The sequence below is a fragment of the Pteronotus mesoamericanus genome, unplaced genomic scaffold (assembly GCF_021234165.1).
Source record: "Pteronotus mesoamericanus isolate MK-2021 breed Mesoamerican mustached bat unplaced genomic scaffold, CSHL_Meso_final contig_26, whole genome shotgun sequence".
In the NCBI taxonomy this organism is placed as follows: Eukaryota; Metazoa; Chordata; class Mammalia; order Chiroptera; family Mormoopidae; genus Pteronotus; species Pteronotus mesoamericanus.
In genome coordinates, this window is record NW_026555109.1 from 5,546,510 (window position 1) to 5,564,576 (window position 18,067).

At 38.9% G+C, this 18,067-nt stretch overlaps 1 long non-coding RNA gene across 1 annotated transcript in view; it reads left to right on the forward strand.

Annotated features, from left to right (window-relative positions):
* Positions 1-17,010, forward strand: part of LOC129071204 (uncharacterized) — a 34,303-nt gene extending 17,293 nt beyond the window's left edge. The window contains exon 3 of the long non-coding RNA XR_008529221.1: positions 16,894-17,010. This is a non-coding gene — a long non-coding RNA (uncharacterized LOC129071204). The remainder of the gene's footprint in view (positions 1-16,893) is intronic.
* Positions 17,011-18,067: the final 1,057 nt, after the last annotated feature.

Sequence of the window (18,067 nt, forward strand, 5' to 3'; positions counted from 1 at the left end):
TTGCATGTAGCTGTAGTGGTCTCCCAGCACCATTTGTTGAAGAGGCTATTTTTATTCCATTTTATGCTTCTGCCCCCTTTATTGAATATTAATTAACCACAGAGAAATGGCTTTATTTCTAGGCTCTGTATTCTGTTCCACTGATCTGTGTGCCTGTTCTTATGTCAGTATCAGACTGTTTTGTTTACAGTGGCCTTAAATATAGTTTGATGTCAAGTATTGTAATACTTCCTGTCTTGTTCTTCTTTCTCAAAATTGCTAAGCCTTTTCAGGGATGTTTATGGTTCAATATACGTTTTTGAAATGTTTGTTTTATATCTGTAAAATATGTCATTGGTATTTTAATAGAGATTGCATTGAATCTATAAAGGCTTTGTGCAGTGTGGACTTTTGATGATGTTAATTCTTTCAATCCATGAACATGGTATATGTTTCCATTTATTTGTGTCTTCCTTAATTTCTTTCTTCAGTGTTGTGTACTTTTCTGTGTACATGTCTTTTACCTCTCTCATTAGATTTATTCCTAGGTACTTTATTTTTCTTGCTGCTATAGAAAATGGAATTTTTTTTCTTAATTTATGTTTCTGATATTTCATATTTATGTACAAAAATGCCTTCAATTTTTGAATATTGACTCTGTATCCTGCTGTTTTGTCAAGTTCACTTATTAGGTCAAGTAGTTTTTTGGTGGAGTCTATAAGGATATGTACACTATCATGTCATCCGTAAACAATGATAGTTGTACTTCCTCCTTTCCTATGTGGATGCCTTTTATTTCTTTTCCTTGTCTGACCACTGTGGATAGAACTTTGAATGTTGAGGTATGTTCCCTCTACTCCCACTTTGCTGAGTTGTTTTTACCATAAATAATTTTCCAAATCTATTGATATGCTCATGTGATTTTTGTCCTTCATTTTGTTTATGTGATGTATTGTGTTTTTGATTTGTGAATATTGTACCATCCTTGCCTCCCTGGGATGAATCCTACTTGGTCATGGTGTATGAACCTTTTAAGGTATTTCTGGATGTGGTTTGCCAATATATTGTTGAGGATTTTGGCGGCTATGTTCATCAGTGATATTGACCTGTAGTTTTCTTTCTTTGTTGTGTCTTTATTTGGTTTTGGAATTAGGATGATGCTGGCCTCATAAAAAGAGTTCGGAAGTCTTTCCTCTTGACTTTTATGAATAGTCTGAGAAAGATAGGAGTTAGCTCTTCCTTAAATATTTTGTAAAATTCTCCCATGAAACTGTCCAGTCCAAGGCTTTTGTGTGCCAGGAGTTTTTTGATCACTGCTTCAATTTCATCAGCTGTTATTAGTCTATTCAGGTTTTCTGTTTCTTCTTGAATTCAGTTTTAGAAGATTATATTTTTCTAGAAATTCATCCATTTCACCCAGGTTTTCAAATTTCTTGGCATATACTTGTTCATAGTAATTCCTTACAATTCTTTATATTTTTGTGGTCTCAGTTATAATTTCTCCCCTTTCATTTCTGATTTGATTTATTTGGGCCCTCTGTCTCTCTCTCTCTCTCTTTTTTTTTTTTTGATGAGTCTGGTTAAAGGCTTGTCAATTTTGTTTATCTTTTCAAAGAACCAGCTCCTGGATTGGTTGATCCTTTGAGTTCTTCTTTTGGTCTCTATGTCATTCAATTCTGCTCTGATATTGATTATTTCCTTTCTTCTACTCGCTCTGGGCTTTGTTTTTTTGTTGTTCCTCTAGTTATTGTACATGTAGGCTTAGGTTGTTTATTTGAAATGTTTCTATCTTTTTTTAGTTGGGCCTGTATTGCTATGAACTTCCCTCTTATTATTGACCCATTCATTGATTAATAGCATGCTCTTCAGTTTCCATGAATTTGAATGTTTTTGAGTTTTTTCCTTGAGGTTGGTTTCTAGTTCAAGCCCTTGTGTTCTGAGAAAATCATGTTATGATTTCAATTTTCTTGAATTCTTTGTGGCTTGTTTTGTGACCTATCATGTGACCTATCTTTGAAAATGTTCCATGTGCATTTGAAAAGAATGTGTATTTTGCTTCTTTGGAATGAAAGGTTCTATATATATCAGTGAAGTCCATTTGATTTAGGGCATTGTTCAATGCCACAATATTCTTGTTGATATTTTGTTTGTAAGATATTTCCATTGTTGGCAGTGGTGTTAAAGTCCCCTGATATAAGTGGGTTGCTGTCTCTGTCTTTCTTGAATATGTCCAAGATTTTCCTTATATATTTGGGTGTTGCTATGTTGGGTGCATACAGGTTTACAATGTTTATGTCTTCTTGATGGATTCTTCCTTTGAGTATTATGAAGTGTCCTTATGGGTATCTTTTTATGGCCTTCATTTTGAAGTCTGTTTTGTCTGATATAGGTATTGCTACTCATGCTTTTTTTCCTGTCCATTTCCTTGAAATATTTTTTTCCTAACCTTTTACTTTTAGTCTGTGCAGGTCTTTCATTCTGAGCTGGGTCTGTTTTAGGCAGCATATGTATAGCTCATGTTTTCTTATCCATTTAGCTGCCCTATGTCTTTTGATTGGAGCATTTAGTCTATTTACATCTAAGGTACTTATTGATAGGTACTTATTCATTTTTCCTCCTTTGTACCTGTGTTCCTCTCTCTTTTTCTTCCTCTTCTTAAAGCAGTCTCTGTAGCATATCTTGCAATGCTGGTTTGATGGAGGTGTATTCTTTTAGCCTTCGTTTGTCTGGGAAACTCCTTATTTTGCCTTCCATTTTAATTGAGAGTCTTGCTGTGTAGAGCTGTCTTGGTTTGACAACTTTGCTTTTCATTACTTGGAATATTTCTTGCCATTCTCTTCTGGCTTGTAGGTTTCTGTTGAGAAATCAGCAAATAGCATTATCAGAGTTCCCTTGGGTGTCCTACCTGTTTCTCCTTTGTTGCCTTTAAGATTCTCTCTTTGTCTTTGATGTTTGTCATTTTGATTGTAATGTGTCTTGATTGTAATGTCTTGGAATAGGCCTTTTTGGGTCCATACTGATTGGGCCCCTCTGTGATTCCCAGACTTGCATGACTTTTTCCCTTACCAAGTTAGAGAAGTTTTCTGTCATTTTCTTCTTTAACAGGTTTTCTAACCCTTACTTCTTTTCTTCTGCTTCTGGTATCCTTATGATGCAAATATTGTGCTGTTTCATGTTGTCCCAAAGCTCCTTTAATCTAGCCTCATTCTTTTTATTCTTTTTAAAATTTTGTTCCTTTGACCATTTGTTTTTTCTGCCTTGGCTTCCCACTTGCTGTTTTGATCCTCTGCTTCATCTAGCCTGTTTTTTTTTTTTTTTTTCCTTCTAGTGTGTTCTTCATTTCAGATATGGCATCGTTCATTTCCAACTTGTTCTTATTCAAGGTTTTTATCTCCTTTTTCATGTTGATGTAGTTCTCACAGAGTTCCTTATAGTTCTTGCCAAGTTCCTTGAGCATCCTTATAACCATTACTTTGAACTCTATTTCTGACAAATTGCTTGTCTTGATTTCATTTAGCTCTTTGGATGTTCCTCCTTTTTTTTTTTCATTTGGGAGTTGTTTCTTTGTCTCCCCATTTTGGTAGTCTCTTTGTATTTTTTTCTATGTATTAGATTGATTTGCTTTGACTTTCTGTCTTGTAGAGTGGGCTTATGTGTTAGGAGCCCTGTGAGAACCAGTGGTGAAAACTCTTTGATCTCCTAATCTAGATGCTCTAAGAATGTGCTTTGTGTGGGTTATGTGGATGCTCTAAGAATATACTCTGTGTGGGTTATGTTGTATTTGGGTCCTGATTGTTATTGGCCCATTCATTGGTGGGAACTCCCCTCTGGCTGGCTGACTAAGAGGCTCAACCTCTACCATGTGTTGTATGCTGTTGTATAGGTGCTGGCAGAACAAAACAAAATGATACAAAAACAACACCAAAACAAGCAACCTCTTCACCCTGACCATCACAGCAATATCAATGACAAGAGAACAAAGAATAATACATGTATAAAAAGAAATGGAATAGTAGAGAAAGGGTAAAAGGAAAAAGAGTATGAGAAGACCAAAGGAAAGAAAAGTGATTATGAACAGAGAAAGGGTAAGAGAACTAATACTCATAATGAATTGAAAGAGAAAAATGGGGATAAGAGAGACAGAAAAAGTAACAAAAATAATAAAATGAGAGAAGAAGGGAATGATGGATAATCAAAATTGACAGTAGAACAGGAGATATGAAAAAAAATTAGAGTACCAAAAATAAAAGAAAAAGAAAAAATAGATAAAAAATAATAAAAAGACTATAAAAAAGAAAAAAAGTGAAAATAATGAAAAAAGAATCAAGTTGGTTTTTCTCAGCAGAGTTTAGACCTTGCCTACTGGTTTTTCTGTTTGGATACTGCTGATGTCTGAGTTTGGTGCCAATGTCAGGTGCTGTTCATGTCTAGTCCTTGGCTACTGTTTTGAAGTTAAACGTGATTCATAGTTTGTGGCTGATTCCTCTGGTCTTGGCTATTCCCAGGGGCCAAGCTGCTCTGCAAAACTGGCTTTTATCAGCACTGGGTCCAGGGGTATTATAGGACAGATGGAAGCAGCCTGGCTCCCTCTCCCAGATGCGTGGGTAACCAGGGGGAGCAGCTCCTCACAACATTGAAGGAGTCTGATAAAGCAGTGTTTATTCCCACAGCCTTGAGCTAGGGTCCCATGGCCTTAAGGCCAGATGTGATAAACTGCCCTGTAGCCTCGATTAGGCTCACATGCACAGCTCATGATAGTTACTTAACTTGCTGGCCTGTAGCCTGCTTTGTTTAGGGATATTATTTAAGGGGAAGGAGCTTCGGACAAGGTGGGGAGTCAGGGCGCCTACCTGGACATGGGCTTGTGGCCTGTGTGATTTCCCTGGACACAGACTTGTGGCCTGTGTGACCTTCCCAAATAAAGACATGTCAAGCATCCCCAAGGCTCCATGCATCTTCTTCTGCCTACTTGAGCCCCGTGTGGACCTGCCCAGCCTAGAGAGGCTGCAACACAGGTGTGTTAGCAAATGTCCTAAGTTACCATAGGATCTGCTTCTGCCTGTCTCTGCCTGCTGACCTGCTAGCCTGATGTCAATCCTAGACTAGTAGCAGACTTGACTATTTCTGAGAAGGCTTTTGGTAGAAACAGATAGCTGTAATTCCTAGATCTCCTGTGGGAGGTGCTTTTCAGACTTCAGGTAAGATGGTGGATGTGTTTCCCCTCCTCCAAGCCATTAGTCTGAGTTTGTCAGGGATTTTTTTCTCTGTACTTGTCAAGGTGGGGACCCTAGTAGGCTTCCAGAGCTCAGGTGCTTGGGAGGGTGTTATTGTGGCTCTCCTTTGAGGGGGAAGCACCAGTCTGTTTCCCAGGATATTGTATGGATTGGCTGTACCCTAGTGCCAGTCCCTGACACCCCTGAGTCTATTTATGTTGCTGTCTCCACAGCAAAGCTTAAGATACATGATGGGAGAAATAGGGGAAAAAAAGAACCCAAACAAAACAGAATACCAAGACAGAACAGAACTGAAAAAAGAACAAAAAAAATTGCTGGGTGGAGGTAACAGGATTTAATGTGGTCGAGGGGAATTCCAGAAGACTGCAGGAGTAGTATCCCACATGGTAAGATAATCAATTTTCCTCTAGGAAGGGCCAGCTCTTCTCAAGAATGCTGAAGCCCAGGTATATCCGGTCCCTGAAAATCCCACAGCCACTCCCTCAAATTGCTCTCCAGTGCCTCCTGGTCTAGACTTTCCTCGTGCTACTCCAGCCCATGCTGCCCTCCCTTTTCTGGGGCTCAAGGTGGGTTGCTACAAACACAAAACCTGTGCTTTGCCCCTTTAAGGAAAAAAAAAATGATGGTGGATTGGTCTCTAGCAGTTTTCTTCTCTCCCCAGAGCAGAGAGCCTCCACACTTCAGACTCCTTGATCTGATTTGGATGCTCTAGGGATCTTCTTAGGGTTATGTGGACTCTCCTGTTATATTTGGGTCCTGATTGTCATCTGCTGGTTCGTTGGTGGGAAACTTCCCCTGTCAGGCTAAGAGGCTCAACCTCTACCTTGCCCACCTTTGCCTTGAGAGGGCTTCTAGGTGTACATTAGATCCCCAGTTAGAGCATGTATAGGAGGCAACATATGGACATTTCTCTCACACACAAACTCCTCTCTCTCCCGTCCAAATCAATAGAATTTATTCTGCATGCATCATCTACTTTTAAGTCTCATATCATCCTTATAGGGTGGAGGAAGGAAGGGAAGAGTCCAATTGAAAAACTATAGCACAGGATGGTAACAGGGCACTTGTAACATTCCCTCCAGTGAGTTTCAGCCTCAGGCTCCCACCACTGCACTCCCACTGTGGTCTCTGCAGCCAGTGCTGTCTTGGCCACCTCTCTCTGCTTCTGGTGCTCCCAGCTTCTCGGCTGCTTTGCAGCCTCCTCAGCCTGACTCTGTCTGGCTAGCAGTTTCAGCTGTGCCCAGGGCTGGGGAGGCAATGGCTCCCTCCCTGGCAAATACTGCAGTCCCAACACCCTGGTTCCTGGTGGCAGCAGGGCACGTGGCCTGGCCCAGTGCAGAGAGCACAGAAGCAAGGCCAGGCACCAAGGCGTGGCCACTCTGGTGGCTTCTTCCCAAGGAGGATTTTGCAAATTCCACAAAATGGCTTCCACTCCAAATCTGTGTAGCCAGAAGTGCCAGTCTGGGTGGTGGCAGCAGCAGTGGTTCTGCCAGAAGAGCCTGGGCCTCCTAGCCCTTAGTGTCCTCACAGGCAGACAGGCACTCACACATTTAAACACATACCTGTGCAGTTGCCTGTGCACATGCTCACTCAAACATGCTCCCATTTACACTCAACTGGATTTTCAAGTTGATTGCTCTGTAGTTTAGCTGCAAGACTGGTGCTGGGCTGGGAACAGGTGGATGGAGCTTCCTGCTACTCTGCAGCCATCTTGTATGGATTCTGTTTACTTTTTAGATTTTGCTGACTATCCTTGCCAGAATTGTCCCACCTAAAGGGGAAGGTGCATTCCATTCTTGAACTTTTAACTGTTTTCTGGTTCAGTATGTACTTTAAAACATGCATGGTGACAGCCCCATACAGTTTATATCCTTACTCACCCCTTTCTCCTGATTAAAAAAATATGAAAATTAAAAAAGATAAGAATACCACTTCAGCTCCCTTGGTTCCATATTCTGGAATAGCAGTGATTAGTTTTGTAATATTCCCCTATTATGGAAGAATGGATGGTAATTGGGGGTCAGGTTTAGGAGCCCTGCTACAACAGAAGCTATAACCGTCTATACCCTAACTTATAGACTTGTTGATATTCTTAGCTTTATATTATGTATCTCAACTTCTTTGTTTCCAGATGATTGGGAGGCAGAGGGAAAGAGTGCTGGTCTTGCCTATATTTTGAGGCAAAAATGCTACATTTTGATATCTCTTTTTGGATTTCATTACTTTTTCTCATGACCGTGGGTCACATTTTTCTTTTCTTCATATGTCTAGGATTTGTTTTCTTAAGTGTATATTGGACATTGTGCATTATTTTTTTGCAGAGACACTAGCTATGGAATCTTTCTCTGAAGAGTGTTGCTTACTGACCCAGTGGGCAGTTAAACTACTAGCTTATTACATTGAACTTGTATGGACTATTCACTTTGCGAGTATGAACAGGTTTGCTATGCACTTAGTCTAGTCCTATGGCTAGACTCTTAGTCCTAAGACACAAAAATTATTCTTGAGACATGGCCCTGCTTTGATTTTAGTAGAAAACCTGAGGTATTTACAAACCCCCTCTAATTTGGAGGAACTCAAATCCAAAGTTGTTTCAGCTGCGATGGGCAGGAGCTGACATTTACCATCTTCCTGACTTCCAGTTGTTTCTTTTTGCTTTTCTCTTTGAAAGCAAAAGATTTGAGGGTCATTTACACAAGAAATTGGGGGAATGTTTCTGGGATTTCTCCCTTAATTTTTAGTTTCTTTGGCAACCCCAAACCTTTTATTTTCCCCTGAGATCACAAGCCTGTGTGGCTCTCTGCTTTAATTCCAAACCATGAAGTATTGATCAATGGCCATCTCTAAGAAAGATCTTTGTAATCATAGACCTTACCCAGAGTAGTTCTCTTTTATAAAGGGTCAAATCTTTCTTTGTTTCTTTCCTGCCTTTGGTGACTATTCATTACCTCCAAATAGTTTTTTGTTAATGTTTAATTTATAATTGTTATTTGCAGAAGGATGAGTTCACCTTGAGTCACTCTGCTATTTTGGAAACCAGAGGCTCTTAAACTCTCCAAGGACATCTGGGGACAATCTTCCTCTGGTTTCTCCTATGCAGTTTATTGTTTTATTTTTATCTTTTTTAGATTTAAACCCAAACATTTTAATAAATACTTAATTTTCTTTATACTATATATTTTTTAATTTTTAAATTTATTTTACTGTTCAAATACATTTGTCTCCATTTTCCCCTCCACCACCTTCCCCAGCCCCCCATCCACCCCCCTCCTTTCCTCAATGCTTCCCCACTTTGGCTTTGTCCATGGCTCCTTTATACATGTTCCTTGATTTGACCCTTCCTCTTCCTTTCCCCACCACACCCCTCACTCCATCCTTCTTGTTTTTGTCAGTTTCTTTTTTCTTTCAATGATGCGGGTTGTATTTTCCTTGCTTATTTGTTTTGTTGATTAGGTTCCACTTATAGGTGAGAACACATGGTATTTGTCTTTTGCCCTCTGGCTTACTTCACTTAGCATAATGTTCTCCAGTTCCATCCATGCTATTGCAAAGGGTAGTAGCTATTTCTTTCTTTCTGCTGTGTAGTGTTCCATTGTGTAAATGTACCAGAGTTTTCTGATCCACTTTTACCGATGGGCACTTAGGTTGCTTCCAGACCTGGCTATGGTAAATTGTGATACTATGAATATTGAGGTGCATTGGTTCTTTTGAATTAGTGTTTTAGGATTCTTAGGGTATAATCCCAGTAGTAGAATCACTGGGTCAAAAGGCAGTTCCATTTTCAGCTTTTTCAGGGAATTCTAAACTGTTTTCCACAGTGGCTGCACCAGTCGCATTCCCACTAACAGTGGGCTAGAGTTCCCTTTTCTCTACAACTTCACCAGAACCCATTGTTTGTTGATCTGTTTATGATGGCCATTCTGATGAGTGTGAAGTGGTATCTCATTGTGGTTTTAATTCGCATTTCTCTGAGGACTAGTGATGCTGAGCATCCTTTCATATGTCCCTGGGCCCTTTGTATATCCTCCTTGGAGAAGTGTCTGTTCAGGTCTTTTGCCCATTTTTTAATTCGATTGTTTGTCGTCTTGGAGTACAGTCATGTGAGGTTTTTTAAAAAAAATTTATAAATCATGTTTATTCTATTACAGTTGTCTCGATTTTCCCCCCTTTACCCCCCTCCACCCATCCCACCCCTACCCCCAACTCCGACAGTCAATTCCCAGTCTGTTGTCCATGTCCATCAGTCATTCATACATGTTCTTTGTCTAGTCCCTTCCCCTTCTTTCTCCCATTGTCCTCTTTCCCCATCCCCTCTGGTCATTTTCAGCCTACTCCATGTTTCCATTCCTGTGGTTTATTTTGTTCGTTAGTTTATTTTGTTGAATAGAGTCCACTTACAGGCAAGATCATATGGTATTTGTCTTTCAGGGACTGGCTTATTTCACTTAGCTTAATATTTTCCAATTCCATCTATGTTGTTGCAAAAGGAAGGAGTTCCATCTCTCTCTCTCTTTCTTTCTTAAATGCAGATTAATTTTTTATTTATTTTTTAAATGTCAAAGTTAATTATAAAATATTAAAAAATTTAAAACCATTATAAAGTCTCAGCTATTAAACCAACATGACACCAGCACAGAAATAATCAAGTAGATCAATGAAATATAATAAGCATTCTAGAAACAAACGTATATATCTGCCTAACATGTAATATATGATTAAATTGATATTTCAAATCAATGGGGAAAATAAGGCTTATTCAACAAATAAGGTGCCTGGGCCACTATTACTTGAAAGAAAACAAACATAGAACCCTATCTCACACATTATACAAGAAATATTCAGGTTTGTTAAAAATCAATATGTAGAATCTAAGGAGTTTTAGGAGAAAATACAAAATTATATTTTTCTTATCCTGAAGTAAAACATTCAAACCCAGAAGCTATAAAGTAAAATATTGATAATATGACTATATTAAACATTTAAACTGTACAGTAATATACATATAAAAAAGTTAAGGAACAAGTAAGTAATAGGAAAGTATCTGCAACACAACTAAAAGAGGGTTAATGGGTTTTTTTTTAAGGAAAAAATTCTACAGACATTTAATCAAAAAATGGATAAAGAATACCAAAAAGTCATTTAAAACTATTAAAAAAATAATAGAAATAGGAAAGAAATATACTAAAACAGGGTTAGTTTCAACAGATAATAAAAGAATAATTAAAACAATACATTATTGTCCCAACCATATTAATATATATTAAAAAAATATTGGTAATATCAAGTATTGGCAACTGTGAAAGGAACTGGGTATTCATAGACTCGTTTTCTTCATTTTTTTAAAACAGTCCCTTTAGCATATTTTGCAGTGCTGGTTTGGTGGAGGTGTATTCTTTTAGCTTCCTTTTGTCTGGGAAACTCCTTATTTCACCTTCCACTTTAATTGAGAGCCTTGCTGGGTAGAGTAGTCTTGGTTGCAGGCCTTGGCTTTTCATGACTTGGAATATTTCTTGCCATTCCCTTCTGGCTTGCAGGGTTTCTGTTGAGAAGTCAGATGCTAGCTGTACTGGTGCTCCCTTATATGTTGCTACCTCTTTGTCCCTTGCTTGATTCAGGTTTCTCTGTTTGTCTTTGCTTTTTGCCATTTGAATGATGATGTGTCTTGGAGTGGGCCTCATTGAATTCTTTTTGAATGGGACCTGCTGTGCTTCCTGAACTTGTGTGACTTTTTCTCTCCTCCAATCAGGGAAGTTTTCCATCATGACTTTTTCAAACAGGTTCCCTATCTCTTCCTTATCCTCTTCTCCTTCTGGTATCCCTATTATACGGATATTATTACGTTTTAGGTTGTCCTGCATTTCTCTCAACTCCTCTTCACCGTTTTTGAGTGTTTTTTCATTTTCTTGCTCTTTCTGGGAGCTTTTTTCTACCTAGTCCTCCAGCTCACTAATTCAGTCCTCAGCTTCATCTAGCCTGATTTTAGTTCCTTCTACTGTGTTCTTCAATTCAGAAATTGTATTCTTCATTTCCTCTTGTCTCTTATTGATAGTTTCTATGTCCTTTTTCATGCTGATATAGTTTACAGTAAGTTCCTCGTAGTTTCTCTGTAGTTTTTTGTAATTCCCTCTGAGCTCACTGAGCTCATTGAGCTTCTTTAGAACCATTGTTTTGAACTCAATATCTGATCATTTACTTGCCTCTATTTCATTTAGTTGTCTTTCTGGGGATTCCTCCTTTCTCTTTGAATGGGGGGGTATTTCTTTGTCTTCCCATTGTTTGTGAGACTCTTATTTTTTGCTTCTGCTTCTTAAGTTGATCTCTCTTGATTTCCTGACTTTGTGATATGAACTTCCATGATAGGAGACCATTGTTTTTACTTTCTGGCTCTGTCTCTGATGATGTCAGATGTCATCCCTATCTGAACTTAAGCAGTCTGTTCAAGACTTTAAGGAATCTATTGTTTGTGGCTGTCTCCTTCAGCTGTCAATCTATTTACTTTTCACTCAGCAGGCCACCTTAGAGAGCTCAGGGTGGGGCAGAGTCCCTCCTGGGTGCAGGGTTAATTGATCCTCTTTCGCTGTTGTCATATAGGGGAGGAGTCTGCACTGGGATCCTGCCGGCTACTTTTTCTGTTCTCTCCCCAAAGCCCCCATCCCGAGACTCTCCTCAAGTGTCCTCAGACCTCTCTGTGCCCCCTTTAGCCAGGGCTACTCTCTGTGGCTACCACTCTGGACTCAGCAGGCAGCTTAGCCAGCACAGGGTGGGGTGGAACCCCACCTGGAGGTGGGCCTATTGGGTCCTCTGATGTTGGTGCCACTCAGGGGAAGTGGTCTCTGCCTGAGCAAGATGTTTGCTGTTACATGGGGGATGAGTCAGCACCGAGATCTGGCCAGCTACTCTCTCAGTTCTCTCCCCAAAGCCTCCTTCCCCAGTCTCTCCTCAGGTGTATCTAGCCCACTCTGCTCCTGTCTTTGTCAGAGAGCAGGATAAGTGGCTGGAAATAAAAATTTTGCATCGACCTTTTGAAAGGCTCTTTGCATCTCCAGTCACCTTGTCTCTGGCAGAGAGCAACCCTGTTGCTTTTTGCAGCTGGCTGTTTTCTGTGTATCTTTTGAGCTCTGGTGCTGTAGGGTGGAGATCCCTGCTTTTGGTTTAGACCCTGTTCCTCTCAGGGTGAGCCAACTGGCCATTTCAATATTCTTCTGGTGCTGCCACCATTGGGTGCCCCACCCACCTTCTCGAGTCTGTACTGCACTCCTTAGCAGTTAGATTGTGCTAAAGTCGATTCTTTCTCTGAGGCTACAAGGCTCCTCTTTCACTATTTTCAGTTGTTTGTTCCAGGTGATTTCTCCACAATTTAGTTGTTATTCCATGTTGTTCCTGGGAGGAGGTCTTGTGACTTCCACTCACTCCTCCACCATCTTGATTGCATCATGAGTTCTTTATATATTTTGGAAATCAAACCCCTGTCCAAAGTATCATTGGCAAATATATTTTCCCATATGGTTGGTTCCCTTCTCATTTTGCTGATGTTTTTTAGCTATACAGAAGCTTCTTATTTTGGTGAGGTCCCACTTCTTTATTCTTTCCTTTATGTTCCTTGCTCTAGGGGACATATCGGTGAAAATATTGCTGCATGGGATATCTGAGATTTTCCTGCCTATGTTCTCTTCTAGGACTTTTATGATGTCGTGACTTATATTTAAGTCTTTTATCCATCTTGAGTTTATTTCTGTGTATGGTGTCAGTTGGTGGTTGAATTTCAATTTTTTGCACATAGCTGTCCAGCTCTCCCAACACTATTTGTTGAAGAAGCTATTTTTATTCCATTTTTTGCTTCTGCCATTTTGTCAAATATTAATTGACCATAAAGACATAGGTTTATTTCTGGGCTTTCTATTCTGTTCCAGTGATCTATGTGTGTGTTCTTATGTCAGTACCAGACTGTTTTTATTACAGTGGCCTTGTAATATAGTTTGATGTTAGGTATTGTTATCCCTCCTTCTTTGTTTTTCTTTCTCAAAATGGCTGCAGCTATTTGTAGTCTTTTATGGTTCCATTTAAATTTTGAAATGTTTGTTCTATGTCTATGAAATGCATCATTGGTATTTTAATAGGGATTGTGTTGAATCTAGAAATTGCTTTGGGTAGTATGGATATTTTAATGATGCACCCCTTCATGATAAAAACATTCAGCAAGGTGGGAATAACGGGGGCATACCTCAACATATAAAGGCCACATATGAAAAACCTACAGCCAATATGATACTTAATAGGCAAAAGCTGAAAGCTTTCCCACTAAGATTGGGAACAAGACAAGGATGTCCACTTTCACCACTCTATTCAACATAGTATTGGAAGTCCTAGGCACAGTGATAAGACAAGAAAAAGAAATAAAAGGCATCCAAATTTGAAAGGAGAAAGTGAAACTATCATTGTTTGTGGATGACATGATAGTGTACATAGGAAACCCTATAGACTCCACCAAAAAACTAAACTGAATAAGTGAATTGGGCAAAACAACAGGATACAAAGTCAATATTCAGAAGTCAAAGGCATTTTTGTACCCCAAAAATGAAATATCAGAATTAGAAATCAGGGAAAAAAATCCCATTTGCTATAGCAATAAATAAAATAAAGTATGTAGGAATAAACTTAACCAAGGAGGTAAAAGACCTGTATTCAGAAAACTACACTTCACTGAAGAAAGAAATTAAGGAAGACACAAAGAAATGGAAACATATACCGTGTTCATGGTTCCTCCTATACAGTTTAGGAGGAACTGCTGCAACTGAACCAAGGCTTCGGCTCTGTTTTACATAGGTCTCCAAAGATCAAACCAGTCCAATTATTCTTCACTTACTACCTGTGGACTGGGAATATGCTGGTCCCCTCTAATAAGTGTTTCTTGTTTTTATATCAAGACTTCATTGAAGGAAGTCTGCCAGTGATGAAAACACAATTTATGTTTCAAAGGAATGATCTTTTTTATCTATTCTTTGGAAATAAGAACTTAGATATTTTTGGAAAAAAGTATTTTTTGTGTTTATTTGAAATGAAATATGTGTAAATAAATGTCTTTATGCTATTGAGGCAGAAGACAGCATAGGCAGAACTCTGAGTCTGCATGGCTGTTATTGACCAGCGTTTAGCATCATGGTTACCAGGAAACACCTTTTACCATTTAGATAGAATGAATAGTAAACCAAGGCATGGAGGGAGAGGGAGACACTTTTCACCCACTGACTCAGCAGTCTTGAGCCTGGTCCGATAATACTGTCAAGTGTTCCAACATCACAAGAAACACTATGTTAGCACAGAAGGAGGGAATTCCTTGAAATTCTATGTAGTATTTCCAGTATCTGGGAAAGAAAGCCTTGAAACTTGCTTTCCTCTCAAGGCCTGAAATGCGAGAGAGGGTCCACAGGGCCCAAAGAATCAGCCCACAAATAACTTTGAGTAATTGCCCCAACTGTAATTAATAGTCTCCTGTCACATATCTGTATTACACAAGATGAATAAATGGAGTCTGGAGGAAGATGAGGATTTAGGCTAACAGACCCCCACACAGCACACATACCTCAATTTGGGTAGTCACATCTCCCCAAGGAAAACTGGAACCATAATTACCCATTAATCGATATGTAACATTTTACTCCCATCCCACCAAGTATATAAGTCCTCAGAACAAAGGACTCGCTCTCTTGGTGTGCTGGGTGCTCTTGATGCTCTGGGCATTCTTGGCTCTCTGACTGGCAGGCCTCAGGCCTCCCAGGGCCTTTTCACCTTGGCCTTCAGCTATTCTTACTTTTGCCACCCTGCTTTGCCCTGAACCTCTGTCTTTCCCCATCCCTTGACCTTCCCCTGCCCCTCCCCCCCCCCCCCCCCGCATCTTAGTTAGGCCCATTCTCTTCCATGGGAATGGATCACTAATGAACTCTCATTGTACACTAATAGATTTGCTGATATGTAATTCTTTTCATCAGCAAGAAGAACCAGGTCTCTCCCGTCAACATAATGTTATGTTACTTATAGAATTAGATAATGACTACTCCAAATCTAAAATTAAGGTATCTCCTGTGAATTAAATTAATAAATAAACATGTCAAGTAAAAAACTGATTTGGTGTTTCTTGGCAGAAGTCTGAAAAACCAGGGCCTAGAAGCCCAATCCTGATTGGTATATTAGTCAGGATTAAGGGCAGGGAGGGGTGCAGGAGATAGATAGAGACAGAAGTAGATGTTATTAGAAATTGGCTCATGTAATTATGATGGCTGAGAAGAGCCACCATCTTCAAGGTGGAGACCCAGGAAAGGCAGTGGTACAATTCAGTCTCAGTCCAAAGGCCTGAGAACCAGTGAAGCCAATTGTTCTCCGTTTGAGGGCAAAAGATGAGATGAGATGACTCAGTTTAATCAGTGAGGCAGACAAAAAGGGTGAATTCTTCCCTCCTCTGCCTTTTGTTCTATTCATGCCCTCAGTCAATTGGATGATGTCCACTTACACTGGGGAAGGTGAAATACTGAGTTCACTGATTCAAATGCTAATCCCATCCAGAAATACCATCTCACACACCCAGTAACAATGTTTAATCTAGTTACCTATGGCCCAGTTGTTCTCTGGGTCTTTATTTATTTGCAGTTTTTTGTTTGTTCACATCTTGGTTGTCACTGGTGAGGAGGAGAGAAGACAGAAACATTAACAAAAACCTATTTAAAGATAATGAATGGTCAGCAAAGGCAGTGGTGGGACTCTGCAGAGGGCAAAAGATGACTGTATGCCTTGTTTTCTACCATTTTATATAAGGGACCTGAGCATTTGTGGATTTGGGTGTCTGAGAGGGGTCCTGGAAACCAAATCCCTCACAGATACCAAGGGATGATGACTGCAGTTAAGTTTTAGAGAAGTCAAAAGTTTTACATGGATTTTCTACTACCATACAGGGGTCAATGTCCCTATTCTTCACTTTGTTCAAGAATCAACTGTATTTACAGCCACCTCCAAAATTGCCAGAGGAGTCATATACACAAAACATAAGGATGCACAAAATTACATTGTATTTCTTTAGCACTTTGCTTCATAACCCTTAATCTAAAACAACTCACCATGTATCTTTAGACTTATTTTTATATCCACCTAATTTAATCTTTGTTCTCTGTTTCTTTAAAAAGTCACAGAAGGACAAACCCAAGGGAAAAACATGCAGAAAAAAATAATGTAATCCTAAAACCAGCTTTGAAAAAACAAGGTAAAAGAGAAGAGCCAGAGCCAAAAATTGGCCCAGGTCATCAATTCTACCTTCCCTACTCATGGTCATCACCTTGGTTTCTGCTAAGCAATGCGATCTCTCTCCGCCATTCTGAGTTACAGAAATCCAAATAGTGGCCAACTGCTAGAAATAAAGATGGAACTCTTATAGCAAACTCCCAATATTAACATCGCAAAAATTATTCTGCCATATGTGCATCAAAAATTCAAAATGCTTTTCTCAATTATCAAATGTTAAGATAATCCTCAGTGAAACAGGTGGAATAGATTATAGTTAAATATTTAAAAATTTACTAGGGCTGCAGCAACTTTCCAGAGAGTCCAAAACTCCAGGGTGCTATTCCTCAAGATGTTGCAGAGATTTTTAGAGTTCTTACCACATCTGAGAAGCTCTCTTTTTTCCTCCTATTAGTCCCTCCTTCCATAACAGGGAAGGGCATTCTGATGGATGATTTCCAAATCCATGAGATTTTCTGTTTGTGGAAACAAGATACGCCATAGAGAAATCAAGCCTATATGTAAGTAAATTGTGGTGAATCCACCTCTTTTTATGGGAATTTACATCAATTGATTCTTGGAAATACACATTTTACCAGAGCTCAGGAATATTTTTAAACAAAGCTTTCTACACAGTATTGTAAGCTTCAATCACTCTACAGTTAGATCCAATTAACATGTCCTGAATGCCAGAAGGCTTGTAATAATGTTATTTAGCACAGTTAATGAATAAAAATTAAAATGCTTGCTCTCCATAGTATTAAATTGCATATCATATTCTTTACTTCTCTAATGTCTCTTTTTAGGAAACTTGAGAATTAAGGTTTCTTGTGGTGGGGCATATATATCATCATATTTTAAAGACAAGTTTACTGGTAGGTGTCAGTATGAAGACAAGATGATCAACACATAATAATATAAGTAAGAAATGGAAATATAGGCTAAACTACTGGGTGATGTTCTACAGTCTTAAGTCCATTTAAGCTATAACCTTCTAGACTTGGGAGAAGATACTAGAGAGTATATTAAATCTTCAGGTGAGTGAACAGAATAATCTTTAAAGTTCTTTCAACCTCTTATATTCCATTATTTCTCCAAATCTATTTATCTGTTATTGTTATGAACAAAGATCTTTATGACATGTTTACAAAAAATGTCTCTGTTGACATTTTATATTTTTCTAAATGTCATACTATTATCAATTACATATTAAGTTCATAATAATAATATATATTGGACAATTTTTCCAAAGTAATATAATTTTGTATATTTTTGAAATTTTAAAACTTTTGATTTATGTAAGTATTAAACAAAGTTTGCTGTAACTTCCCATTTCTGTACTGCCTTCTGACTCTGAAAGTAATAAAGGCCATAGACTGTTTTTTACAGTAAACAGATATAAAAAAGTATTAATGGAGGCTTAGCTTTGATATCAGTATGCCATCTAGGGACAAACAGCTCATTCCAACCATTTTGCTTATTTTTTTATGCCATAATTTACTAGCCAAGATTATGCTAAGCTAATCTCCTGATATTCTGCACTACTCCAAGTGGAACATAAACCCTGGGACCAGACCCCAGTAGCCTCT